We start from the raw sequence: 13,399 nt of genomic DNA on the forward strand, positions 1-13,399 counted from the left end.
CCGAGGCAGATGCATCCAAGACAACTTTGTCTTGGTCCAGCAGTCCGCTAGGTTGCTCCACCGGAGGAAGGTCCCTGCCCTGCTCCTCAAGCTAGATGTGGCCCGCGCCTTTGACAGCGTGTCCTGGTCTTTCCTACTGAGTGTGCTGCGGCAGCGTGTCTTCGGCGCAAGGTGGATTAGGTGGCTGCTCATGCTGCCGCGCTCTGCTACGACACAGGTCCTAGTTAATGGCGCTGCAAGCCCGGCTTTCCTCCACGGGCGAGGGCTACAGCAGGGTGATCCCCTCTCCCCTGCTGTTTGTTCTCGTCATGGATGTCCTTGATGCCATGTTCCGTGCGGCCGAGAGGGCCAATGTGCTGGTATACCTGGGTGCTTTTGGGCTGAAACACCGAGTCTCTCTCTATGCGGACGATATTGTGGTGTTCGCTAGACCTGACCAGGGTGAGCTGCGGGCTTTTAAGGAGATTATGCGATGCTTCGAGGATGCCTCTGGCTTGGAGGTCAACTACCTGAAGAGCTTGGCTGCCCCTATCCGCTGCGATGAGGACACTAGGGCGGCAGTGGCTCCCACTCTTGCATGCCCTTTCAGCTCCCTCCCCATGCCATACCTGGGGCTCCCGTTGTCCTTGCGCAAACCCACCAAAGCGGAATTGCAGCCTGTCCTCGACAAACTGGCAAACAAGATGGTCTTTTGGAAGGCCCGGCTCATGTCTAGAGAAGGGCGAGTGGCCTACGTCAGGGTTGTCATGGCGGCTTCGGTGGTTTATCAGCTCATGGCGCTTGATGTGGACCCGTGGTTCTTGCATGTCGTGGACAAGCTGCGGCGTGGTTTCCTGTGGGCGGGCAAGAACGAGGCTAACGGAGGTAACTGACTCGTTGCGTGGGATGCGGTGTGCGCTCTGAAGGAATTGGGAGGGCTCGACCTCCCTAACCTGCGCTGGATGCATGCTGCCCTCCGTGCCCGCTGGATTTGGCTCCAGCGTTCGGCCTCTGATAGAGCATGGTCGGGCCTCCTGTTCGAAGTCAACCAGGATGCAGCAGCCCTCTTCTACGCCTCCGTTGACATCACGGTCGGCTCGGGTGCTATGCTCAGTTTTTGGGAGGACCCGTGGCTCCATGGCCTCTCGGTTGCGGTGATCGCTCCGGCCGTGTTGCGGTTGGTTCGACCTAGCTGCATCAAGCGGCGCACTGTCAGAGATGCGGTGCCACTCAACGCCTGGGCGCTTGACATCACTGGAGAGCTCACTGTCGAGGCCGTGGTGCAATACCTCAAGCTCTAGAGTGCGGTCGCCTCGGTGCGCCTTGGAGTCGGGGAGGATACTTTCAGGTGGAAGTGGACGGCGGATGGAGTGTTCTCCGTGAGGTCGGCATACCGTGCCTTCTTCCACGGCACCACGGTGCAGCCCATGTCTGGCACTCCTTCGCCCCCTTCAAGCACAGGTTTCACGTTTGGTTGTCGCTCCATCGCAGGTGCTGGACAACTAATCGCCGTCTGAGGCGAGGTCTACCGTCTCACGTGATGTGCCCGCTCTGCGGTACCATCGATGAAACGGCAGACCACATCTCGCTGCAATGCACTTCCTCGCATGCGATTTGGACTGGCTTCTACCGACGCGCTGGGCTAGATCTTCCAGCACCATCCGCCGACAGCTCGCTCCCCATCTGGTGGCCTGGCGTATCCGACCGGCTGGTACGGCGGGATGCCAAGAGGGCCAACTCTGCGATCATGCTTGTCCCGCGGGCTCTCTGGGTTGAGCGCAATGCGCGGGTGTTCGGGGGAGTAGTTTCACCGGCAGGTGTAGTGCTTGACAGGGCCGTTGAGGAATGGAACCTCTGGCTCGCAAGCAGGCGTGGGTTATCTAGAGGTGTAAGCTAGGTCTCGGCCACCGGTGTGGCGGGGTGGAGCCCGTTGGGCGTGTAAAACTCTTTTTATCCTCAAGCATAATGAAATGACACACAGATCTCCTGCGAGTTCTCGAAAAAAAAAACAACAACGTGAGGACGTGATGGTTACCTTGACGTTCATGCGGATATCGACCTTCATTTGCTGGTAGACGGGGGTGTATATCTCCTCCCACGCCTTCTTCAGCGGCGCGAACCGATGGCTCGGCACCGACACCTTCCGAAACTGGGGCCTCCCGCCGCCCATCTCGCTCGGCATCAGGGGCTCGAACCGCGGCATCTCGACAGCGCCCTTCGCGTGCGCCTGCATGATGCCGGGGAAGGTGTTTCCCGCCTCAGAGGCCTTCACAGCTCTGTCGAGCTCCATCCGGTGAGGGGAGACGGCGGCGGCGGGGGGTGCTGTACGCCGACCTGGTCGGCGCGGACCAGACGCCGCACACCCCCAGACGGGTTGTTGGGCCGGCCCAACATTTCCACTCCTTTTATTTTATTTATTTATTTGCTTTTTTGTTTTTTCTGTTCTATTTTTCTTTTTACATTTTTCAAAAGCTGATTCTTTTTAAACCTGATTTTTAAAATGTGAATTTTGAAATTCTAGTTTTTTCTGAAATTTAAATATTTTCAAAATTTGAACATTTTTTGAACTTGAATATTTTTCAGATTTTTGATGTTTTTTCAAAATTTGAACAATTTTCGAACTTGAACCTTTTTGAGATTGAACATTTTTCAGATTTTGGATTTTTGTTCGAAATTTGAAAATTTTCGAATATGAACATATTTTAAATTTGATTTTTTTAAAAAATGATTTTTTAGATAAGTTTGTTTTAAATATTTATATTTTCTAAATTTGAACATTTTTCACGTTCGAACGGTTTTCAAATTTGAACGGTTTTTTAGATTTAAACATTTTCTCAATTTGAACAATTTTTAAAATTACAAAATTTGCAAATCTAAAAAGTATATATAATCAAAACTAAAAACAGAAAAGAAAAACAGAAAAAGGAAACAGAAAAAGAAAAGAAAACAGAAAACAGAAAAGAGAAAAGAGAAAAGAGAAAAGATAGAAAAAATGGAAAAGGCCTACCTGGACCAGGCCCACACCAGCGCGGGGAGTGTGCGGTCGCCAGTAGCCACCGACCTGATCGGTATATATGTTTTCCCGGAGGCAGCGGCAGGAATGGAGCAGAGACGGAAGTGGAGGAAGTCGGTATTGCACTTGGGCCGAATATAACCGACCACCCACACACAAGAGCAACAGTGTCATGGGCCTTGGCAATAAGATTTGCTATTCGATGAGCCTCAGCAAAGCGCTCCGGATTGGACAGTGCTGGGCGTCCCCCGGGGGATTTGATTTCCCAGCCCCCGGGTTCAGGTGCTGACACGTGTCTTTTTTGCTGCCGGGTAGCAAAAAAAATTCCGATTTTGCTTCAGTGTAGCAAAAAACGGTTCGTTTATGAAAGAAAAAAAAAGACTCTGCTCGCCGGAGATCTCACCGGAGACTCGCCGGAGATCGCACCGGAGACTCGCCGGAGAGCTCGCAGCAAAAAAATGTGCTATTGTAGCAAAATCGATATCGCTGAAGACATCGTCGGAGACCTCGCCGGAAACCCGGTAGCAAAGGTATTATGTAATTGTAGCAAAATCACAAAAAAGTTGCAGCAAAAAAATTCTATGCTAAAAATCCACAGACCAGAGACCTCGTCGGGGCTTCGACGGAAACCTCGTCCCCCACCCCTATGTTGCAACTCCCTCGGTAGCAGAAGACACCCTCCACCGACAGCAATGTTGAATGACTACTGTAGCAGGACCGACCACCGCCGGGAGCAACACCGATGGCATAAGGTAGCAACCCCGCTCTCCACCGGTAGCAGCGCCCACCTCCAAAGTAGCAAAGCCGGCCTTCGCCCCTAGCAACGACATGCGTCCAAGGTAGCAACACACTGAACCGCCGCCAGCAATTCTCGGAGGTGTCCGGGGCTGGCGCATGTAGGTGCTTGTAGCACCAGCAACCCCTACCTTGGCAGCACCTCTGCTCACCTATGGCCAACGAGAAGGTTGAGGAGGATGGCTGGACGGAGGTGGAGGTTGAGGGAGGAGTATGGCGGCGCGGGCATATTCACGGAGATGGACGTCGGCGGCCAGGCGAGCTCCCGGAGGTTGGCGCGAAGAGGATAGGTTGCCCGGAGGATGACGAGGTTGAGGCGCGGATCAGAGGACGGCGAGGTCGGGCGCGTCGGCGGGGAGCCATGGCGCACGGCGGCGGGGATTCATGGCACGCGGCGGCGGGGATTCATGGCGCGTCGGCCGGCGGACGAGATTTGCGGCCAAGAGCCATGGCACCAAGCTACTGGAGCACAGGATCCGGCTGCGTGGTTGAGGTAGCGCCGACGACCGGCGAGGTCGAGGGCATCCGCGCGGGAGCTGCGGGGAAATGGCCGGCGACGAGATCTCATAGGAAAAGGTAGGTGCGGCGGGAGGATAATGTTGGGAAAGGGATAGGAAGAAGAAAGGAGAAGATATGGGGCCCACGCACGTGGAGCTGTCTCATGTGTCGTCCCTGTCCGCCCGATGCTCCTCATCCGACGGCTAATCACCAGGAGGTTGCAAAGCGTGAAATCCCCCGGGGGAGAACAATCATTTTCCCTCCGGATTCTCTGACCTGGTTAAGCCAAGTCAGAGAAGCTACAGTGCCTCTAACTTGGGCTGCTTCTTAACCGTTGGATATAAAATGAACACTCCAGATCTTACGCTACAGTGCAGCTACAGTATCCTGCACACAGTACCCTACAGGAGCGATTGCTACAGTACCATCGTAACAGTACCTCGCTACAGTACTATCTACAGCCCCTAGATCCTTCCATCCATTTTCTATCCAACGGCTCACGTGCCAAGTTAGGGCACTATGGCTCTCTGACTTGGTGAAGGCAGGTCAGAGAAGTTGCGCCGCAGCAAAGAGATTGCTTGAACCAAAAAAAAAAAAGCAAAGAGATTGCAAACCCCCGGTTCAATTTCAACAACAGTGCAAACACCGTTTTTTTTAAGTCTCTTATAAGATTTTATGTTTTCAAAGCTTTTAAAAATTATGAATTTTTCAGGGATGTCGTGTATACTACAGCATGCATGTGAGCCTGCAAATATTCAGCAGAAAACATGACCATTTGTTACACAACAGTAGTTGCAGCATCGAACTTTTTTAAAAAAATCATAAGGCACAAAGTGTCCAGCTTTAAATTAATAAAACCACATGGCCAGGGTACAAAAAGTGATGAAGAACAGCTTACAACTCACATAAACATCAGCAAACAAAAGATAAGCATGAAACTAGCTGAAGCCTGTAAAGCACCCTGGAGGGAAAAAGGGAAATCTTGGGGTGGGATCACCGACATCGAGTGGCAGATTTCACAGTTGATCCAAGAGGGTGAGTCGTCGACTGTTCGTTCTCTTTCATGGATGGAGAGGGACCCCTACCCCTCGCCTAGACTCGAACGACACCGTACTGCCATCAATGGAGACGTGCTCATGCAAAGCAGACAAGGGACCAGCAACAGAGCCCACCCAATCGCTGCTTCGAACGCACCACGAGAAACCTTGCCACCGACCACAAAACCAGTCACGAAGAGATGAAGCTGCAGGGCAAGGACGTTGAAGAGAAGGTACCACGTAGGAGATCAATGGCGATAGAGCATAGCCTCGGAGCATCGCGTGCAAGGGAGAAGCACCATGCTCCTGTCGTCCCTTAACATCGCACCCGAGCGAGTGTAGAGGAAGAACAGGGAGCATCCAAAAGGATTGAAGGGGCCAGACCCTAGAGCTCAGCAACACCACCACCGCTCCCACGGCAATGACACCTGGTCACCTGCCACCTGAAACAACACCAACCCACAAACCCAACTGGCACAAGGCGGCATCTTCAGGAACGCGACGGCGTCCCTAAGTACTCTAAAAATTAAGTCTTATCAATAGGAACGGAGGAATTATATACATAGATGTAGGAAGGATACTAGCTGTGCACTCCCTCGGTTTCTTAATTACAATGTGGGTTTAGTGGAAATCGAAATTTTGAGAAGTTTGACGAAATATATCGAGGCTCCATGATTGATGAAACCCTTCGAATTTGGCACGCTCAATCTTATGTAACAAACCCTGACTAGTGGATAGTTGAAGAAGAAAGAGAAAATAGCCTCTCTTTTTTTACACCAGCCAAGAATCCGTATGGTGTTTCCTCTGGCTGTCTCTTGAACCCGGCAAGCGTAGCGAAGAGAAGAATTCTACGCGGCCAAATTAAGCAAAGCAAAACCATCCAGCTCATACATATGTCTTCGCACTTAATAGTCGTAGCTACTCGCTCCTAGCCGTGCCCAGAGTTTAACGTTAGGCACTTGCACGACGCACCACCATGTCGTCTCCGTCCCCACGACCCCACCTCCACCAAGGTCAACGCCAACACCGGTGACGCCGTCACCTCCTCCGCGCAGGCCGCCGCCAGCGTCCCTGCGTGCCCCGGCGAACGTGCCAGACTCATCTGTCCCGCCGCCTGATGTGCCATTCTCGCCGCTGCCCCCGTCGCACGACGTGCCGACTTGGGCATCGCTGTATCCGCCTCCGCCGCCGCAGTCATGGGGCGCGGTGCCGTCCACATCGGGCAAGTCTTCTTCATCAAGCACTGCAGTGGGCGTGGCCGTGGCCGTCGTCGGCGCGGTGGTCTTGCTCGGCCTCGCGGCCGTGCTGATCTTCTGCCTCGTTTCCAAGCGGCGCCGTCGCCGTAGGGCGCTGATGAGCCCGAGTACCGCAGGTGCGTACATGTTCATACGACCATACATAACGACGCCATTTTTGCGACTTTTTCTGCGATGCCAACATGTGAAAATTAAAATTTTCTGAATGTGTCGTGGATGAGCTGACCGATCGTTTCGTGCTCAGTTCTTGTGCCAGCGGATTTCAACGACCGGGGGCAGCAGACGACGCCGCCGCCGCTGATGCAGTCGTGGCAGGAGGGTGGGGGCACGGCCGGTTCCCCGCTGCCGGCCATGACGTTCGGGTACAAAGAGCTAGCGGCGGGGGCGGGCGGGTTCTCGGAGGCGAACCTGGTGGGGCAGGGAGGGTCCGGGCACGTGTACAAGGGCACCGTGCGCGGGCAGGAGGTAGCCACTAAGAAGCTACGGGCCGCCGGCTGCGGGCAGGTCCGCGAGTTCCTCGCCGAGGTGCACATCGTCAGCCGCGTGCGCCACAAGAATCTCGTCTCCCTCCTTGGCTTCTGCATCCACGCCGAGCTGCGCCTCCTCGTCTACGACTACGTCCCCAACAACACCCTCCACTCCCACCTGCATCACCGTACGTGCCCCCCAATGGCCAATGCTCTTGCAACTGCTCTGCTCGACCTGATGGTCTCAACATGAGAGTCTGGCAATGGTTTCAGGGAGCACCAGTCCAGCGCTAGATTGGCCGCGGCGGTGGAAGATCGCGGTAGGTTGTGCCAAGGGCCTCGCGTATTTGCACGACAAATGTCAGCTCTTACAGATTGCCTCAGTTCATCCATTTCTAATACGAATTTGGGGTGTGGAGACTGTCCATCCATCGTACTACTACTACTACAGTAGAATTTTGTGGGATTAAATTGATGTGTTCGATCTCAGGTCACCCTAAGATTATCCATCGTGGCATCAGGGCAGCCAACATTCTCCTTGATTACAACTACGAGCCCAAGGTAAACATTGTGGCGTCGCCTGGTTCAGTCGTTTTCAGACTACGGCCGGCATGCTTCCTTTCTGGTACGTACGTGCAGGTTGCAGGTTTTGGGCTAGCAATATGCCAGGAAATGGAACAGGCGAGTGATGCTGAAACGCACATAATGGAAACTCTTGGGTAAGATAATTGTTCACACCCATCCCCCCACAACAAATTAAGTACCAGGTAGCACCTCGCTTGTACGTGAATCAATGCATGTCTCCAGATATCTGGCTCCGGAATATGTTGCCACCGGCACAGTCACACACCGGTCCCACGTCTTCTCCTTCGGCGTAATGCTTCTGGAGCTCATCACCGGAAACAAACCTATCATGACATCTTCAGATCACCAGCCTCAGACATTGGTTTCTTGGGTGAGTCTGTCAGCGATGAAGCTCTGAACCATCACCTGAATGTTTTGCAGGAAAATATTTGCATCATTCACTGATTCCCATGGTTGCGTCCCCTTAAAATTAACTCGTTTTCGGGCAATTGTACAAATTAAATTATGCAACAATGACTACAACTGGCTAGTATATATTGCAGCTACAAATTACTATTTCCTGGCATTATCTTAGTGCGTGTGAACAATCACAGCCACTAGCTAGCTATAATACTACCTTAGTCCATCATGTTTATTCCAACTAGGGAATACCCCATGCATATTTCCAGCTACAAATGCAACGACTAGTGATTAATAGATTCATATCTTCTGTGTTGAACAGACCAAGCCCTTGCTGAAAAAGGCCCTGGAGGAGGAAAACTACGATGAGCTGGTCGACCCGAGGCTGGAGACCAACTACGACGTGTACGACATGGCGCGGCTCGTCATGTGTGCCGTCGCTGCTGTTCGCCAAACCGTGAGGTCTCGCCCGCGGATGGCCCAGGTTCGTGCTACATCTCCGACTAACTCAAGATCCAGGGGAGATGCAGGCTTGGGTGGCTGTTGGAACAGGTTAAAACGTGTCTCAGGTAGCATAAAATCATGGAGGCGAATTGTCTTCGGGTCAGTTCAGAAGGAGATTAGGAGGCTTAAGGAGATATTGTGCTCTGGTTTCCGGGGACTCACAGGAGGTCCGGGTGATTGAGAGAGATTTGCATGAACATTTTGAAAGGGAAGAAATCATGTTCAGGCAGCGGTCTCGAGTTAATTGGTTACAGGCGGGTGACAGGAACACTCGGTACTTTCAAAACCGCGCCTCTCACAGGAGAAGGAAGAACACTATCAAGGCCTTGCGGGACTCGGAAGGACGACGCTTAACTACGGATGTGGAAATGCGAGCACTGGCCCGTACTTTTTACAATAATCTGTACCGATCTGAGGGAGCCCATAATATGCATGTCATCCTAGATCAGGTTCAGACTTCGGTCAGCGAGGAGATGAATTTGAAATTGGTGTGCCTTTTTCGAATGAAGAGATTGAGCGGGCGCTTTTCCAGATGGGCCCAACGAAATCGCCTGGGCCGGATGGACTACCGGCCTTGTTTTATCAACGGCACTGGCCGTTGTTAAAAGATGAGGTATGTGGGGGCGGTGAAGGAGTTTCTGAATGGCGGCGCCATCCCGGCGGATTTTAATGACACAGTGATTGTTCTCATTCCTAAAGTTAATTCCCCGGAGCTGCTGGCTCAGTTTCGGCCCATAAATCTTTGTAACGTGCTATACAAGATCGCCTCTAAGGTCATGACCAACAGGTTAAAAGTCATTCTTCCTTTCCTGATTGCCGAGGAGCAAAGTGCCTTTGTCCCAGGGAGGCTTATCACGGATAATGTTTTCATCGCCTATGAGTGTGTTCACTCTATAAGAACAAGGAGGAAGAAGAAGCCGTTGTGTGCGGTGAAGCTCGATATGATGAAGGCGTATGATAGGGTGGAATGGATTTTTTTGGAGCACATTCTAATTAAGATGGGGTTTGCTCGAGCATGGGTGGATATGGTGTTGAGATGCTTAAGCTCGGTCAGATTCTCTGTCCGGCTGAATGGAGGCCTGTCAGAGCCTTTCACCCCCTCGAGAGGCCTACGACAGGGCGATCCTCTCTCTCCTTATTTGTTTCTTTTCTGTGTGGAGGGTTTTTCTTCGCTGCTCAAGAAAGCACAAGACGACAATATGCTGAAGGGCATTCAATTTGGTATGGATGGGCCTCATATAACCCATCTTCTTTTCGCTGATGATAGCATTGTATTTCTTGAAGCATCGTTGGAAAGCATGAACGCACTGAAAAGAGTCCTTGAGGATTATGAGGCGGCATCTGGCCAAAAGGTTAATCTCCAAAAGTCATCAATCTTTTTTGGAGATGGGTGTGCTCGAGGCACTAAGGAAATGGCAAAACAAGTCCTGGCAGTTGATACGGAAGCCCTCAGTGAGAGGTATCTGGGGTTACCAACAGTTGTAGGACGATCAAAGGATGGCTGCTTTCAATATATCACTGAAAGGTCGGGGCTTAAGGTGCATGGCTGGAAAGGGCAAGGGCTATCAAAGAAAGGTAAGGAGATTCTGGTGAAGTCGATTTTACAAGCTACACCGACCTACCCCATGAGTTGTTTCAAATTCAATAAAACCCAGTGTAAGAAGCTGGGTTCCATTTCATCCAACTTCTGGTGGGGAGACGCTGATGGGTCGCGCAAGGTGCACTGGATCTCTTGGGACAAAATGTGTCAGCCAAAACGCTCGGGCGGCATGGGCTTTAGAAATTTTGAAGCATTCAACTTGGCGCTGCTTGCGAAACAGGCGTGGAGGATTCTCACTGTCCCTTCTTCGCTGTGTGCGCGAGTCCTCAAGGCCCGTTACTTCAAACATACTGATCTAATTCATGCAGGCTGCCCTGGGCAGGGCTCATTCACCTGGAGAAGCATATTGCATGGCCGGGACCTGCTTAAGAGAGGGTTAATCTGGCGCATTGGAGACGGATCACAGGTGGATGTATGGCAGAGCAATTGGATCCCAAGAGCCGGGTCGCCGCGACCACTGGGTCGTAGACCAAACAGCCCAGCAAATATGGTCAGGAAAGTGTCGGACCTGATGGACCTGGAGGGTACTGGGTGGGATGAAGCACGGCTGAATCAGGTCTTCTTCGATTTTGATGTGGCTGATATCAAAAATATCATAATCGGTGGTCCAACGAAACAAGACGTGCCTGCATGGAACTTCACCAATAATGGGCGGTTCTCGGTCAAGTCTGCCTATCACTTGCAGATGCAGATTATGCGAGAGAAACAGGGACGAATCGAGAGTTCATCGACAGTCGAAGCTCACAGAGGATGGCTCAAACTATGGGGCGCAAATATCCCGGGTAAAGTTAAGGTGCATGTGTGGAGGCTGATGAGGAATGGGCTGGCGTTGGGGGCGGAGCTACAGAGAAGACGGATAAAAGGAGGAGTATTTTGTGTGGCATGTGGGCGGGAAGAGACGGCTTTTCACCGATTCTGGCAGTGCAACCATGCGCAACAAATCTGGCACCACGCCTGTCTCCTCTCTGGTGCCCTAGACGCCTCTCCTCCAAACGATGTCCACAACTACCGTAATCTCATGAATTGGATGCTAGAATGGCTTGCGACGGTGAAAGATTCAGAGATGGATATTACTCTTATGATCTTGTACCATTCTTGGCTGGCCAGGAACGATGCTCGCGATGGCAAGAAGATTGAGGAGCCGGAGTCCATTGTGAAACGGGCGACTTGCCTGTTGGAGGAGTGGCATAACGTGCAGGTGCAAAAACCAATCAAAGTCGCGGTGACTAAGGAACGCTGGTCCTCGCCGGAGACGGGGTGGATAAAGGTCAATACGGATGGAGCTTGGCACAAGGCATCAGAGAAGGGTGGTGGAGGAGTGGTTGTTCGTGACCACGATGGACGCTTCTTGGCTGGAGCTTGCCATTTTTTCCCCTCTTTGCCTAACCCTGAAGCGGCGGAGCTCCTTGCCTGTAAGCGCGCCATGGAGTTGGTCAAGCAACTGAAGCTGAAGGAAGTGGTGCTGGAGTTGAACTGTGTGGAGTTGAACTGTGTGAACGTGGTCCGAAAGCTGAATGAGCCGGAGATGGACAGATCAGTGCAAAGCTTTGTCATCGAAGAGTTAAAACGAGAGCTCAAGGAGTTGGATGGCCATGTGGTCAAGTGGGTACGAAGAACAGCCAATTCGGTTGCTCACAGATTAGCGAAGGAAAGCTGCGATTTAGAACTCTGTAAAACTTGGTTTTTATTTCCTTCAGATTGTATTGTGGATGTGTTAGCACAGGACATACCTGGGGCTTAATAATAAACGCAGCTATTCCCTCAAAAAAAAAAAGACTAACTCAAGATCCACGCGCGCAGTTTCTAGTTTTCATATGCCACGACTTACCACAATCAGTAACATACTTGCTTCCGATGGAATGTGATCAGATCGTCCGGTACCTGGAAGGTGAGCTGTCGGCGGAGGACCTGAACGCTGGCATGGTCGTCAGGGGGCGGCGATACGAACAAGGTGAGGCGGCTCGGGATGATGGCGTTCAGGCCGGTCAGCAGCACCATCACCGGCAGCTGCAGCACCTACACTAGGCGACAAAGTTAAGACAGGAATACCTGTGCAAAGAAGGTCTTCGGAAACTCAAAATGGCGGAAGAGCGCCATGTTGCTATTTTGATTTAAAAAAACATATTTTAAAAATTTGAACAATTCTGAAAAGAATACCGTAGGTAGCCAATGATGTATACAGAACCCATGCAAAATACTATGTATTCTAGACTATACGAAAATGATAAAGTGTGGATCTGAGAACAGTGAACAATACACATTTTAAAACTTCAAAATTTGTGAGATTTTGTCATTCTTGTGCAGACCGAAATACATAGAATTTTGCACGCCTATATAGTATATATAGTTTATTACCTACAAAATATTTTTTAGGTTTTTTTGAAACTTTAAACTATTATTTTCGATTTTTTTCAAAATAAAGAGCTCCATGGAGCTTCGGAGCCATTTGTTCACACCCATCAGGTCTCTCCCTAGTCCACCATGGACTAGTGTATCAATGATTATCTTCACTATCTCTCCCAACTACCAAAACAACGGTAACCTTGGTCATTTGTCAAGAACCGTTAGCCTATAAAAGGGCCCACATGGGGTGTATAATCACTCACACTCATTTGAATGGAGTAGGTTGTGCTCCAACGAGGTATTCAAACCTATTCAAAAAAATATTGTGGCGCCAGTTGTCTCTCGACGACCTTTCGCCATAAGGCCACCATACATACCTCTACTTTACATCGTTACTACGCTCGAAGAGATATCCCGATATATGCGGAGTATTTTGGACACCGACTAAGGTTTCCCCGCTCCGTTTAAATTGGAAGTAGCACACCCCTGCCATGACATGCCATGCTAATCAACACTTAACTTTGTCGGTAGAAAATGCAACTCCAACCTAATTTTCTTGTCCGGTGTTTCGACTCCGATTAATATGGATAAGTTGCATTGCACCATCGCTGTCATGTCATGCATATCATCTTCATCATGTCGGTTCTTCATCCATAGTAGTAAGTTTGCATCCGTTGTTTGTTCCAGCATTTGCTTCTTCCCGGATAGGATCGCGAAGTGGTGTTGTGAGATACAACAAGTTCTCCGGATGTTCTTCGACAATCTTAACATGCAAGCATTTCCTAAACTCTTGTCTCTGCAGGAGTCACTCACCTATTTTAGCCTTCTCTCTCATGCTAGCCTTGAGCTGCGTTTTTGTCACGTGTCCTATCCACTTGTTACCTCAAGCAGCCCGTACTGCCTCCACCACCCTCCTACAGCTG

At 51.0% G+C, this 13,399-nt stretch overlaps 1 pseudogene; it reads left to right on the top strand.

The window, feature by feature from the left end:
* The first annotated feature begins 4,148 nt into the window (after positions 1 to 4,148).
* On the top strand, positions 4,149 to 12,171 carry LOC124694665 (annotated as a pseudogene).
* The last annotated feature ends 1,228 nt before the right edge of the window (positions 12,172 to 13,399 follow it).

Source organism: Lolium rigidum, chromosome 3 (assembly GCF_022539505.1).
Source record: "Lolium rigidum isolate FL_2022 chromosome 3, APGP_CSIRO_Lrig_0.1, whole genome shotgun sequence".
Taxonomy (NCBI): Eukaryota; Viridiplantae; Streptophyta; class Magnoliopsida; order Poales; family Poaceae; genus Lolium; species Lolium rigidum.